The 15533-nt window shown below is 47.7% G+C and overlaps 2 protein-coding genes across 8 annotated transcripts in view; one reads left to right on the top strand and one right to left on the bottom strand.

Moving 5' to 3' along the window:
• The window catches only part of LOC103793832 (uncharacterized), a 56103-nt gene extending 44358 nt beyond the window's left edge, over positions 1 to 11745 (top strand). For 6 of the 7 annotated variants that reach the window (XR_013518984.1, XR_013518985.1, XR_013518981.1 and 3 more), the window contains one exon: positions 142 to 11745. The gene's annotated coding sequence lies outside the window, so the exon portion shown is untranslated. The remainder of the gene's footprint in view (positions 1 to 141) is intronic. The other variant, XR_008482188.2, reaches the window with a different exon arrangement.
• Positions 1 to 15533, bottom strand: part of TMEM177 (transmembrane protein 177) — a 54228-nt gene that overhangs the window by 14656 nt on the left and 24039 nt on the right. The gene's annotated exons all lie outside the window — the stretch shown is intronic.

Genomic DNA, 15533 nt, shown 5'->3' with positions numbered 1-15533 from the left:
TGATACAGTTTGGTAAGGAACATTGGTTCTGCAACAATCTTTTGTATATGGTTTGCCAGAAGGAACATAAACCAAGATTCTAAACTCCAGAAACAGGCATTTTAGGAACTGTCCATTTTATTCCTTTTGTTCTCATTTAAGATAACAATTCTGCCTCTGATTCCTGCCTGCAAGTTCAGCTCATTCAGACCCGTATTTGTGCCCCCCTCCCTTGGTGCTGAAGACCCGCTGGGGACAGCAGAATGAACCAGCTCGGAGAGGAGACCGGGAGGCAGGAGCAGGGAAGACCTGAACTTCTAAAGACTCAAGTCAGCCGGGCACGGTGGCTCATGCCTGTAATCCCAACACTTTGGGAGGCCAGGTGGGTGGATCACCTGAGGTCAGGAGTTGGAGACCAGGCTGGTGAACATGGTAAAACCCGGTGTCTGCTAAAAATACAAAAACATTTAAAAATTTTTAAAAGAATGATAGCTGGGCATGGTGGTGTGTGCCTGTAATCCCTGCTACTTGGGAGGCTGAGGGGGAATTGCTTGAACCTGGGAAGCAGAGGTTGCAGTAAGCCGAGATTGTGCCATTGCACTCCAGGCTGAGTGACAGAGTGAGACTCTGTCTAAAAAAAAAAACAAACACTCCAGTCAATGGCAAAGTCACCCATGGGGGAACTGAGAGGGGTTCCAGGGAGCTGTGGCCTAGTGATCAGACAAAGGGCGTATCCACCACCCAGGGGCCCACATAAAAGCTCCTGGGTAACCCACATCTTCACTCGTAATTATGGGCAGGACCAGCTTCCTGGGTGCAACCCGTGCAGGCACATGGGGCCCCACAGTCACAAGAGCCCTGTCGCTGTCTCAGACTTTCTTTCTTTCTTTTTTCTTTTTCTTTTTTTGAGACAGCGTCATACTCTGTTCCCAGGCTACAGTGCAGTGGCATAATCTCGGCTCACTGCAACCTCCGCCTCCCTGGTTCAAGTGATCCTCCCACTCAATAACTACACAAGGGGGGCCCTGCATTTTCATTTTGTACTGGACTTCCCAAATTACATAGCTGGTCCTGAATGCCAGAATGGCCAGTGAGGGGAGATGTCTTTTGCCTCCTCCCCACCCCGAGGCCCATGGTGCCCCACGAGGAATGGGATTCAACTTGTCCTGAGTCTTTTTGCCCCCAGAATGGCCTTTTTCTCCAGCTCACTGCTTAATGCCTTCACTGTCTTGTTTTCAATCCTTTCCTCGCTATGAGTACATATTGGTTTCCTACTGCAGACATAACAAAGTGCCACAACCTTGGTGGCTTAAACAGTATGAATGGACTATCTTACAGTTCTGTGGTTAGGAGTCCCACCTGGGTCTCAATGGGCTGAAATCAAAGTATCGGCCAGGTGCGGTGGCTCACGCCTGTAATCTCGGCACTTTGGGAGACTGAGGCGGGTGGATCACAAGGTCTGGAGATTGAGACCATCCTGGCCAACTTGCTGAGATTCTGTCTGTACTAAAAATACAAAAAATTAGCCATGTGTGGTGGCACACGCCTATAGTTTCAGCTACTCGGGAGGCTAAGGCAGGAGAATCACTTGAACCTGGGAGGCAGAGGTTGCTGAGATCACGCCACCGCACTCTAGCCTGGGTGACAGAGCAATACTCTGTCTCAAAAAAAAAAAAAAAAGTATCTCCTTGAGGCTCTGAGGGGAGAATTTGTCTCCCTGTGTATTCTAGCTTCTGGAGGCCACCCACCTTCCTTGGCTTATGGCCCCTTCCTCCATCTCCAAAGCCAGCAAGGGTGGGTGGAATTCTTCCTTCCCGGCATTCCCCTGGCTTCCTTTTCTGCCTCCCTCTCCTGCTTGCAAGGATCCTGGATGATCTCCTTATTTGAAGGTCTGCTGATTAATCCCATCTTCAACCTTAATTACCCTTTGCAGTGTAAACTAACATACTCAAAGATTCTGGGAATTAAAGTAGGGACATCTTTGGAGGGGGTCACTTTTTTACCTACCTTATCTTTTTCCTTTTTTCCACAATCCAGAGTTCTAGCTTATCAGGTCCCTTGACATATTTTGTTTAAAGCTTTTTTATATTAACCTTAAAGAGAAACTGATGGAAAAGAAGGAGAGAAAAAGGGGTAGGGGGAAGAGCGGTGAAGGAAGAGGTAAAGATGTTTATAACCTCTCGATTTATGTTTTTGTGTTCAAAACTCCCTCCACTACTTCCGCCTCTATTTAGCACTATTATGTCTTACATACTTGAGATCTACAAAAATTTTAAAGTTTGAAGAAAAATGTACTTATGAGAAAGTGGTAGGAATCATACCCATTGAGCAGGTATAAGAATTGAGGTCTTAGAAAAGGGCTTTTTGGAAGGAGACTAGAAGAGCGAAATCCCCAAATAATTGCATTTCTCTCTTTTCCTCTGAATATGGAAGCTCTGCTCTGGATCTCACTAATTGCCTGCGACTCTGAAATTTCTCTAGAAAATCTTCAATCACTTCCTCCCTCCAAGGTTCTCCCTTCCTTTGAAGGGGCATGCAAAACTCCGAGTCAATGCTAACGTTCCCCTGTGGGTCCCTTACATGCATTTCTCCCCCGGCTGGGACTCGCAAACATGAGCTCTTGGGCATATTGCTGAGCGAGGATCCTGGCGTGGCAAGTGCAGCCAGCTGGTCTCGTACCCACATCTTTTCAGTAAATTTCTCTCAAGCATATGTACACACACAAATACGCCTTCTGTTGCAGGCAATGAAATAATCTTTCACCGCAGAGGCTGGAGAAAATGTGCAGAACTGTGAAATGAAAGCAGTGCTTTCAGGTCTGGTTATGGTTTTTCATGGAGTGGAGACCCTGTTGTCACCATTGCTGAGCACTCGCAGGCCGCGTGGAAGTCTGGTGGGACACGTTAGTCTCCAGTGCAGGCTCCTGGGAGAGGCATCCCACTCCAGCCTGGCTAAGGAGGCTCCACAGTCAGCCCCATCTCAGGGCTGTCTTCCTTTCTTTGTGGCACAGATCACGCTTGGAGATCACCTTATGGATCTGCTCGTGTGTTGTCCAACTCCTCACTGGAATGTAAGCCCAACCATCTGTTTTGCTTCCCGCTGTTCCCCCAGTGGACTTAGATGCTCAATCCACTTCGTCACATGCCTGGGTATGGGTAAAGTGTGTCTTTGTTCTATGCCCATGGGTCATTGCACCTGTGCGTTGGGCCACCCTACCCCTCTGCCGTGGGGTTGCCTACCTGATCCAAGCTTCTGGCTCGTCCTCTTCTCCCTCTGGGGAATCTGACCTACAATACAGGGACAGGCTTTGCTAGCTAGAGGTCACTCTGCAGGAAACATGGGCTGCACCAGGTCCTGGGGAGCTGAAACAAGAGGGCAGAGGAAGCTGATTCCTGCCAGGACTGGGACAACAGCAAGGGAAGCCGAGGTTCCACGGGTCCTCTCAGGGCACTGTCTAGTGGAAGAGAAGCAATGAGCCCTTGCAGCTCAGCACCATGGTGCCCTCACAGGGCCAGCTCTGGGCTGCTGGGCACAGAAAAGCAAACTGCACTTTCCTTCTGAGGGCAGCCCGGGAAGGCTTCCAGAGGAGGGGATCTTGAGTTGAAACATGAAGAATGAGTGGGCATGCCAGGGGTGAGGAGATGAATGCAAATCCCATTACTGCTGCTGTGTCAGATCCTCTCCCTAAAAGAACTCCTCTCTCTCTTTCTCTCTCTTTGAGACAGGGTCTTGCTCTGTTGCTCAGGCTGGAGTGCAGTGGTGAGATCATAGCTTATTGCAACCTTGACCTCTTGGGCAAGCAGTTCTCCCACCTCACCCTCCAGAGGGGTTAAGACATTCGCAAGCCACCACAGCTGTCTAATTTCTATTTTTCAGTTTTTGTAGAGGCAGGGTCTTACTTTGTTGCCCAGACTGGTCTTGAACACCTGGCCTCAAGTGATCTTCCTGCCTTGGCCTCCCAAAGTGTTGAGATTACAGGGGTGAGCCACTGCACCCGGCCTTCCCAATTTCTTTCTCTGTGAAAGAGAATAAGAGCCTCCATGGTTTTGAGGGGTCACAACAATGGGAGCTCAAGTGCCTGACTCCTGGCACTTGTAGCAGGTAGCTCTTATTCCAGGTGACAAGGTGGCATACACTTCCTGTCTGCTCTCTGCCCTTCATTTCCTCCCTATTGCCTTGTCTGGGTTCAAACCCTCTTCCTTGCCCAAGCTTGCATGGCGGCTGTTGCCTGTACCAATTTCACGATTAAGACCCATGTGCCTCAGCCAGGGCTGTGCCTGGATGCCACCCAGTGTGACCCCTGACCAGTAGCCCAGGCTGCCCCTGGCTTTTTTCTTGCCTTCATCATTAGGATCTATGCATCCCCCTGGGGCTTGCAGTGACGCCCAGCACAGCTGCTGTCATGGCCTGCCAGCTCTGCCTGCCCCACCCTTTTCTGTTCAAAGCCAAGCCCCTAACCAGGCTGGGTCTGAGGAACAGGGTGGACGTAGATCAAAGGCGTGGCCATTTGAGGAGCATCCCATGATAACATCACCAGCAGCTAGGTTCTGCTGCTTTGGGGAAGTCACTCATGCTTTGTCCCACCCCTGCCACCTTCTTTCTTTTCTTTATTTTTCTCAGGGCCATGGAGAAAGGATTCATGAGCTCATGTCTCAGAAATGCTTTGAAGATGAGAAACACTGAGCATTTTCCCAACAGCCCTCAATTTACTTTTTCAGCATTCTCTCTGGGTTGTCAAGCCTTTGTAGTTATTTTTATAAATAGTAATCGCTGGCTGCTTCCATTTTTACCCAGGAAAACTCCACCTCCAGCTGGAACTGGCTGCCATCCTACAGCAAACCAGCCTTGGGGCTAGATCTGTCCCCATTTTTCTTGACCAAATCCCTTTGTACATCCCTCCCTGTGTTGCAGACCCCACCTCACTGTCTCTTGTATGCTTCCAATTCCACCCTGTCTCCCTGTCACCAAGCCACCCATCTGTCCCAATTACTCCTCTCTTCATAAACAGTCCAAGTTCTCCAACATGGCGCAGAAGGCCCTCAGTGAATTAGCCACCACTCACCTGTTTAGCCACATCCCTGGTCTTGTCCCTACCACTTCCGGGCTCAGTCATCCTGAACTACCTGTTGTTCCCTAAAATGGCAGGCCAGGTCACGCCTCCAGGCCAGGAGGGAAGACAGTCCATAGAAAACAGAGACGGAGGCCGGGTGTGGTGGCTCACACCTGTAATCCCAGCACTTTGGGAGGCCGAGGTGGGCAGATTGCCTGAGGGCAGGAGTTTGAGATCAGCCTGACCAACCTAGTGAAACCCTGTCTTTACTAGAAATACAAAAATTAGCTGGGCATGGTGGCACGTGCCTGTAATCCCAGCTACTTGGGAGGCTGAGGGAGGAGAACTGATTGAACCAGGAAGGTGGAGGTTGCAGTGAGCCACGATCATGCCACTGCACTCCAGCCTGGGTGTCAGAGGGAGACTCTGTCCCCCCGCCAAAAAAAGAAAACAGAGATGGAGTCTAGCGGTGGGTCTGCCCTAGTGTGGAGGGTAGAGTGGGCTCCTGGACCGATGCGGTTATGTTTTGTTTTGCTTTTTGGAGACATGGTCTCACTCTGTCACCCAGACTGGAGTACAGTGGCACAATCATGGCTCACTGCAGACTTAAGCTCTTGGGCTCAAGTGATCCTCTCATCTCTGCCTTTCAAGTAGCTGGGACTACAGGTGCCAGCCATCCCACTTAGCTAGTTTTGTTTTAAGAGATGGGGTCTCTCTATGCTGCCCAGGTTAGCCTGGAACTCCCGGCCTTGAGTGAGCCACCTGACTCGGGCTCCCAAAGTGCTGAGATTATAGGCTTGAGCCACCATGCCAGGCCAAATGGTGCACAGTTTTTAAATGAAATATTTAAATCATCTAAAGAGTCACGGGGAATAATATAATGAATATAATACAATACAATGAATACAATGAATAACACAATGGCCTAATAAATGACAAGTTACCTTTATATCTATGGAACTTTTTTTTATCCCTCCAGCTCTCCCCACCAATGAAAACTCAGGCTGGGTGCAGTGACTCATGCCTGTAATTCTAGCACTTTCAGGGGCCAGAGTGGCCGGATCACCTGAGGTTGCGAGTTCGAGACCAGCCTGACCAACATGGAGAAACCCTGTCTCTACAAAAAATACAAAAGTAGCTGGGCATGGTGGCGCATGCCTGTAATCCCAGCTACTCAGGAGGCTGAGGCAGAAGAATCGCTTGAACCTGGGAGATGGAGGTTGCAGTGAGTTGATACAGCACCACTATCCTCCAGCCTGGGCAACAAGAGCAAAACTCAAGAAAGAAAGAAAGAAAGAAAGAAAGAAAGAGAGAGAGAAAGAGAGAGAAAGAAAAAGAGAGAGAGAGAGAGAGAGAGAGAGCGAAAACCATGATCATAAGTTTGTTGTCTAATATTTCTAGGAAAGTCTTTGTGCTTTATGTGTATATATACCTGAATAATACACAGCATTGTTTTGTGTGTCCTCAGACTATGTAAATGCTGACCTACTGTACATATCCTTATGAGATTTACTCCCTGCTCAACACACTAACCCTTGCTTTCTTGCTGATACCAGTAATAATCTTTTTATTACAGTCTTAACAAGAGTCCTGCCAGTCAGTGAGGTATTAAGGATGGGAGTGGTAGAGCCGTCCAGGCTGCAGGAAGGAACATTTTGTCAGTGGCATTGTTTAGAATTGCTGGTGCATGCATGCTGGTAATAAAAACCAGACCAGCTTTCAGTGTGAGGCTGTTCTAACAAAGTACCATGTTCTGGGTGGCTTAAGCAACAGGCATTTCTTTCTCACAGTTCTGGGGGTTGGAAGTCGAGGGCCAAGGTGTTGGCAGGATTGGTTTCTCCTGAGGCCCCTCTTCTTGGCTTGTGGATGCCACTTTCTTGCTGTGTTTTCACGTGGCCTTTCCTCTGAGCCTGTGCATCCCTGGTGTCTCTGTGTGTCCAAATTTCCTCTTATAAGGACAGTGGTCACACTGGACTCGGGTGCACCCAAATGGCCTCATTTTAACTTAATCATCTTTAGAGGCCTTACCTCCAAATACAGCTCCATTTTGAGATACTGAAGGTTCAGGCTTCAACATATGAATTAGAGGGGACACAAGTCAACCCATCATAATCACCAAGCCCAGTGTCCATGGGGGTGAAATATACTCTGCTGCTGTTGGGCACCACAGAACCAAGTGGCAGGAGAGAGTAAAGAATTGAGAGCAGCAATCCACTTATCAAAGTCAGGCGCTGTCTCCATTTTTACAGATAAAGAAACAGACCGGAAGACCAGCCCCGAGCCCACCACTGCATATCTAGGAAGCCACATCAAGGGGTGCCTCAACGCCAATGCCTCAGACAAATCCAGGTCTCTGCTATCCTGGAGTGCAGCTGCTCCACCTTTTTCTTGTTCTCAACCCCCAGGCTCTGGACCTGTCTCCATCCTCAGGCCCATGTATGTGGAAATTCTGCTACCTGGGCTGCCAGCCCAAAGCTTTTGGGAGAAACTCCCCATCAGGTCTCCAGTGACAGCTGCCAGTGGGTACCAGCGTAACAGAGCATTTGTGTTCTAGGTCATCTGGCATAACTTGCTCCTTCTCCACCCCAGGGCCCTCGTCTTAGGGAGTCTGTTCTGGTGACTTCTGGAAAGGCCTGGACTCCTTTGTTCCAGGGAGTCATTAAGCAACTGCCAAGTCTTCAGTATGCTTTTCCCCAGCGCCTCATTGAGCTTCTTGGGTGTCCCAGGTCTTGGTATGTTCAGTGCGGCTTGAGTCATACCTGGCCTTCTTAGCAGTGACAAAGGTGGCTTTTAGTTAGGGAAGGAAGACAGCCTTGGGGAGAAGCCTGTCAGTATTTCAAGCCCCAGGGGATGAGAAGAACTGAGCCTTTGTTTGGAGGTGTCAACCCCCAGGACTTGCGTGCTTCTGCCCGAAAGCTTTTTCTGCTTTCTGGAGGCTGCAGCTCTATTCCTGGTTTTATTGACTGCCGATGTGCCAGGGGCTTTGTGAATATAACTGCACTGAAATTCCCAATACCCAGCAGGAAGGCATTATTATCCTCATTTTACAGATGAGAAAACAGAGATTAAACAACTTACTTAACTGTTTGAACTCCATGGGGCACAAACATGAAATGACTCTATTTTTTCTCCAGATCTTTTTAAGAGATTTATACCAAATCTCCTTTTCACAATTCCATAGCTTTTTGGTTGTTTTTAGGTATTAAAAAACCCCTATGGTCCAGTCCACTTCCTTTTCAAAGCCTCACATCTTGAATCTGATGTCATATGTACTGTGCGCGCTTCCCCCAGACCAACCTGTGGTGAGGGTGGGGTGGTCGCTCTTCATCCCTCTCCTCCCTCTTTTGGTCCCCCTCTTCCAGTGCTTGGGGACTTGGGGGAGAGGAGGGAGTGCGATGGGTAAGACTGAGCATTTGATTGCATCCTCGTCTTCGTGGGTTTTGTGGGTTCTCTGCTGCTGTTCTCAAGATGGCAGGTGTCCAAGTGCCATCTCCCAAGGGGAATGACTTTGGGCCCCTCCCTCAGCCTCTCCCTCTGACAGCTGGAGTCTCTCTTCCCAGGGTGGCCTCTTGGAGTCAGTGCTGGTAGACAGGCCAGGAAACGTGCTGCCCCATGAAACTCACGGGTAGGGCTCGGGCTTTAGCTGCCCCACTACAGACTCTGGTTCCATCCTGCCCCATGGGTGCCCAAATTTCTTTCTTACCGACATCCACTATCTGGAAGGAAAAATTTCTTGCAGTGTGTCCCTTGACTGAGGAGGGGAGAGCCAAAATACTCCTCAATACACTGCCCCTATAAACTCCAGGGAATTTTCCCCTGGAATCCGATCTTCTGCTTACACAGTCCGAGGGGATGGTAAGGCTGGGGTGTGGTTGGGTTTGGCAGAGCTGAGGTGGGACATTTTAACCAGTTAACTGGAATGTATTCATTTTTATTGGGGTGAAATCCATATCACATGAAATTAATCATCTTAGAGCGAAAGTTCAGTGGCATTTAGCACCTTCACAAAGTTGCACAGCCACCACTTCTATCTGGTTCCGAAACATTTTAATCACCCCCGAAGAAAATTCTGCACCTATCAATCAGTTACTCCACAATTCCCCTTTCCCCGGCCCCTGGCGACCACCAATCTGCTCTCCATCTCTGTGGTTTTAGAAGTGTGTGCATTTTGACATCTTCCTTTTGGGTCTCCTTTTCCTAAGATTAGCTGGATGATTCTATCAACCATCACCAAAGGGTCCTTTTTGATATTTTTATTTCATTTTATTTTTTGTAGATACGGGGTCTCACTGTGTTCCCCAGGCTGATCTTGCCCTCCTGGGCTCAAGTGATCTTTCCATCTTGGCCTCCCAAAGTGCTGGGATTACAGGCATGAGCTACCATGTCTGGCTGACCAAAGTCTTCTAATATCCTCCATAGATCAAATATTTCTTGATAATTCAAAGTGATTGTAGTGTGTGGTGGAATTTTTAGGCAGGAACCAGCAATTACTAACTTTTAGTAACCATCTCTAAATGGCCATAATTGTATGACCTCAGAGTCACAATCTGTCAGGCAACAGGCACTTAGTGAGGATCCCTGTCTGCTGTCACAACACAGCGGTAGGTGCCACTGAAAAATGGAAAGAGACGTGCAGAGTACAGTGGAAAGTCCACCCAAAGTGGACGCCTGCCTGTCTGATACCAACTTGCTGTGCATTCTCAGACAAATTACTTAGCTTCCCTGGGCCTCCATTCTTTTCATCCTTAAGATAAGTGATGACATATTATTAATGCAAATTGTAAAACAATAAAAAAGAAAAATCAAGTCTTAGAATAGGTAACCTTTAAGTTTCCTTTGATGTTAAATTATGAGGCTTAGATCTTGCCTCTTTACCTACTATGAGGAAAACAAAACAAAGAAATGTAGAAAAAAAAATAAAAGAATCAGTACCAAGCTGTGGTGCAGTGACTTGGAGACTCTAGGGGTCCAGAGAAGGGAGGGAAGGGTATATGCCCTGTCAGGGAAGGGCTGTGAACCAAAACTGAAGGGCTAGTTTTTACAAAGGGCTCTGCGAGAAATGGACATGAGCAGGGTGTGCCAGTGCGTCTGTGTGTGTGTGTGTGTGTGTCTGTGTGTGCATATGTGTGTGATTGTCTAGTGGGGAGGACTGCTTAAGATTAAAAGATGCTCAGGAAACATCTGCCAAATGCAATGTGTGAAGCTTGTTTAAATCATGATTTGAACAAACCAACTGTAAAATAGACATCTTTGGAACAATTGGGGGAATTTGAATATGGATTGCGTATTCAATGGCCATAAGGAAGTTTTGCTCATGTTGTTAGGTGTGTTAATTTGTGAACATGGGTGTGAACAACTAAATATGCCTGTTATGTAAGAAAATGTCCTTATTTTTCAGAGAGACATGCTGAAATCATTTAGCAACATTATTATGCCTGAGATTTTTTTGCCACAAAAATAAAAATAGATGAAACAAATGTGGCAGAATGGTAATCATTGTTAAAGCTAAGAGATGGGTGTTTGCGTTTTTGTTGTATGGTCTGTATGAGTCAGGATCTAACCAGGAGACAAAGACCACTGGAGTCTTCAAAACAGAAGGACTGAGAGACAGAGTGTTGGTTACACAGTGGATGGGAGATGGAGCAGCCAAACACACAACCCTGAAATTAGTGTCAGATGTGACAACCCTGGCTGGGGGGCAAGGACAGGAAGGCACTGTCGCTGGAGAGCAGGGGCTGTGGCACAGGGGCAAAGCAGAAACCACAGCAGGCCTTTTGCCAGAGGCAGGAGCCATGGCGGAACCACAGCTGCAGCAGAGACACTACCCGAGGTAGAAAGCGAGGGAAAACCTTGGCTTGTCCCATGCTCCCCGCTCCCTGTCTCTCACGAGTGCTCCCGGTTAGACAAGCCCAATCGCCAACCGAAACGAAGTCATCAGGGTCAGCGCCACACAACGCGAAGCGGAGGAGGGGAGGGGCGAGGGGAGTGGATGTGCAGCCAGAGAGGTCGGGGCCTGGGCTCTGTTCTCTCTGCGCATTTTTGCTTGTTTGTTTCATCTCCACCCTGGAGCGTAGTTTGCATATTAGCATCTCATCCCATAGGCTTGCCATGGAGGCCTCTTGCCACTTTCCAGAGAGCTCTGGACAGCAGGGCCCTTGGGGCAGAAGAACCATTATTTCTATTTTACAGCAGCTGCTGGAAGCTCAGATAACGCCTTTCTGGCAAAGAAACCAAGAACGGTTTCTGTGTCAGCTTCGCCTGCTGACAAGGACCCAGAAAGAATCCGCTGCTGTCACCGCAGAACCTTCAGCTTTGAGAAGCCATGGAGATTTGGCCTAATTCTTCACAGTGGTCCCAGCGGTGACCTAACCCAAATCCATTTCCCTGTCTTCCTGCCACCAGAACCTTGATTTTGTTCAGGCTGATAATGTGCCCAGCTAAACAAATTTGCTTTCCCACTGATAGTCATGTGATCAGTTCTGGCCAATGAGATGTACATGAAAGTCCTTGGGAAGGGTGGTCCTTCCAGAATCAAAAGGCAAATCTCTTTACTCTCCCACTTCTTCCTATGTGAAACATGAGTGCAATGCCTGGTGACGCAGCAGCAGCCTTGTGACCATGAGGACTAATGTTAGATGCTGGGAGAAGAAGGCTGGGACAGTGATGACATCTTTGAGCAGCTTCACCAGTCCTGGATTGCCTTACCCTGGACCTCTCGTAAGGTGATTAAAACAAATCTCTTACTTATTTAACCCACTGTGTGTTGGGTTGTTATTTGCAGGTGAACACATACGTACCTGACTCAAAGCAAAAAATATGTTTTTTACTCAACAAAATTTTTTAAAAAGGAAGAAGCTGGCCTTTCAAGGAAGTAACAGAAAAGAAATAAAGTAAGTTACCAAGGGAGAGACTAGCAGCATTACCTCTGTGGCACAGGGCTAGCCACTCAGCAAAGGAAATATATGCTGACGAATGGGTGAACAGATGTGGACAAGTGAGTGGCCATCTGAGCAGTGAATCTGAAAAGCATGAAGACTCCTAGTGGTGTGGCCACCCCTTCCATTTCCCCACAGGAAACCAGCAACAACTATTGCTACAATTCCTGGCATTGTCACTATTACTGGGGGTTAAAGAATTGTCTCCTGAATGCCATGGTAAAAATGCAAGTAGATTACATGGAAGGAAAATATGTAAGTTTGTTAATCACCCCACAGGACTCTAAGGGGATAGGTGTAGAGGACACACCTTCCCTAAAATGGCCCCCAGTGAGTCACACCCTGTATAATCGCCACCATCTCTTCTTGAGTGTGGGAGGAAACTAGGACTTGCTTCTAATCAACACAATATGGTCTGGCCAATGTGATGGACTGTCACTCCCTTGATTAAGTTCTATTATATGGGAAAGGGAGTTTTATACACACACATGCACACATGTCTCTGAGTTGGCCGAAGGGAGAAACTCTTTTGTGCTAACTTTTGGAAGTAAGCTGCTATGTTGTGAGAACGCCACATAGCAAGGAACTGGGGACAACCTCTAGAAACTGAGAGGGTTTCCTGCTGACAGTCCACAAGAAAATAGGGACTTCAGTCTTACAACTGTATGGTGACAAATTCTGCCAACAACCTGACTCAGTCTGTGAGACTTGGGAGACCTTGAGGCTAGTCAACAGCATGTGCCCAGGCTCTGAGACCAGCCCCAGTCCAGCCTCCAGATGAGAATGCAGCCCAGCTGGTCCTCTGATTGCAGCCTTGTGAGTCCCTGAGCAGAGGACCCAGCTAGGCTGTGCCCAGGAACTGTGAGATAATAAATGCTGTGCTGGTCTAAGCCACTGGGTTTGTGGAAACCTCATACACAGCAATAGAATAGAGAATAGAGATGCTTTGGTGCAAGAAGGCTTTGAAAAGAAAGGCCTGGGACCTGGCCTGGGTAGGATCGATCTGGGCAGAACATTCATTTGTTCATTCACTGGTTTGTGAGCTGCTTAATAAGGGCCGCTAATACATGCCAGGCACTATATCACCAAATGAGGCTTTTGGCTCATACTCCATTTTTCAGATTCAGCCAGAGCTGCAACTTTCCCTTCCAGATGTAGTTGAAGGGATAGGAAGGGGAATTCAAACTATACTGAGTTCCCACAGGACCTGGCACAGAGCCAGATACTTTCCATATATTGACTCTATCAACATCACATTGATCCACAAGGTATGGATTAGTATAACCATTTTACAGATTTAAAACTGAGGTCACACAGTGGTAGAGCTGAGATTCTGAGAAATCAAGTCAGCTCCTCCCGTTCTAAGCTGGGTTTTTGGCTTAGGGAAAAACCAGGTCATCTGAGCTCATGTGGCCTACTTTGTTTTCTTGTGTTTGCACAACGATGAAAATGTGTCCTACTTTATCAAGCCACCTTCCTCCTCCTTTCCTTGCCTTCTTCTTTATCAGAAGCACATTCTTTTTTTCATTTTTTGGTTTTTTTTTTTGAGACAGAGTCTGGAGCGCAGTGGCGCAATTTCAGCTCACTGCAACCTCTGCCTCCCAGGTTCAAGCGATTCTCCTGCCTCAGTCTCCTGAGTAGCTGGGATTACAGGAACACACTGCCACACCCAGCTAATTTTTTTATTTTTAGTAGAGACAGTGTTTCACCATGTTGGCCAGGATGTTCTCAATCTCCTGACCTCATGATCCGTCCACCTTGGCCTCCCAAAGTGCTGGGATTATAGGCGTGAGCCACTGTGCCTGGCCCAGAAACACATTCTTAAGAGTTAAAATATTATGCATTAAAAAATGCAATCTGGTAATAACTTCCAGCAGCTTCTAAATGGAATAAATGACTAGAGTACCTTCTTTACTTTTCCTTTGTCAGCACGTTCTTCCTCTTCCATGGAGACATTATTAGACTATGCTTTCAAACCCTTTCTGAATTTGAATCTGGTGTTAACACTCCTTTCAGCTGCATTCCACTGCATTGCTGTAAGGGTTTAGTGAAATTACAGATAAAATATCTGCCTTTTTAAAAATACAAAGTTCTGTATTCTTCTTTTTCACATAACATGTGCATTGGGCAGAGTCCTGTCAGGAAATGGCATTCATACTGACACTTCAGGTGAAGGGCTATTTAGTAAAGGATGATTTACAGCGATAGGGACAAGTTTAGGGAAACCAACAAAGGATATTGAGGCACCCAGGAGTTGGCAATAGCAGGAAGCTGTTACCACCCTTAGGACCAAGAGGGTCACGGTGAAAAATGGTGGTCATAGAGTCCAGGGGGAGGCTGCCCAGTGGGAGCTGCAGTCTTGGAGGCATTGAGATAGGGAGAGGTGGAGGAGACAGATCCCAGACTCTCCTCCCAGCCTCCCGTCTTCTGCTGCTATCTTCTGTTGGCTGAACCCAGCTTGGAGCCAGAGGGGAAGGGAGTCTGGGTGATGTGGAGCATGAGGCCAATCTCCTAGGGCATGTGGCAGGGCAGCATGTGATTCTGGATGAATGAATGGAGAAAAACATCCACATTATATATAAGCAGTATCCCATGTCATTAAATATCCCTAGACACCAGTGTTTTTAACCACTAAATAACATTTCATCATATGGTGAGACTACAAGATGAGGGACATTTGGAATGGCCTCTGTTCAATGAGTACAACAGACATCTTTGCCTATAATTATTTGTTGACATTTGCCATTTTACCTGACTTGGTGGATGGTGCCTCTCCACAGCCACAGGCTTGGAGAGGTTCAGGTGAGGAACCCCAGAGGCCCAGCCCTGCTCCCAGCTGTCCCAAGAGGTCCCTGGAAACCATGATGTGCCATCAACTCCTACCTTCTTTGCCCAGTTACATGTGAGGAGTAGCACCCAAAATAACTGTTTAGAGGAAAATACAGGGCTGGCCCCAAGGCTGACGGCTGAGGGAAAAAAGTCCAGGGTAGGTCTGCCTGTGACAAAGGTGCCCCTTTCTAGCAAGCGAGTAAAGCGACCCTTCTCCTGGGGGCTCCTACTGAGCCAGCCACACCCTAGGCCACGGTGAGCTTGCTCCCCCTGCTGGCCAGACAGGGCATCTGCGGGAAACAGTAGTCAGCGGGCTCCCGCTGGTCACAGAAATTTGCCACCCTGAGGGTAGTCAATAGTATGCACCCAGGCTCTGGGACCAGTCCCCTGAGACGTTCCCACACGGCTTTGAGCATCCAAGGGATGACATTCCTAGAATAGAGGACTGTCTTGGTTAGAGGAGGAGCTCTGACACTACTGGAAATTTAAATTGGCATACATATCAAGAACCTTAAAATGTTCAATTCAGCCTCACCTCCTCCAGGAAGCCTTCTGCAATCACACTCCCCAACAACCCAGTGCAATCTTTATGCCCTTCCACCCTGTTCCTGTGGCGTTTTTACTTGTCTCTGACTCAGGTGAATAAGAAAAGTAACTTTATCTTGCATTAATTTTTACATTTTTATTTTGAACTCCAATTTCACCAACAATGGCAGTAACTTAATTTTAGTGATTTCAGG

The sequence above is a fragment of the Callithrix jacchus genome, chromosome 6 (genome assembly GCF_049354715.1).
Source record: "Callithrix jacchus isolate 240 chromosome 6, calJac240_pri, whole genome shotgun sequence".
Classification (NCBI taxonomy): Eukaryota; Metazoa; Chordata; class Mammalia; order Primates; family Cebidae; genus Callithrix; species Callithrix jacchus.
The sequence above is the reverse complement of the archived record's forward strand: the minus strand, read 5'-3'. Positions and strand labels throughout refer to the sequence as shown.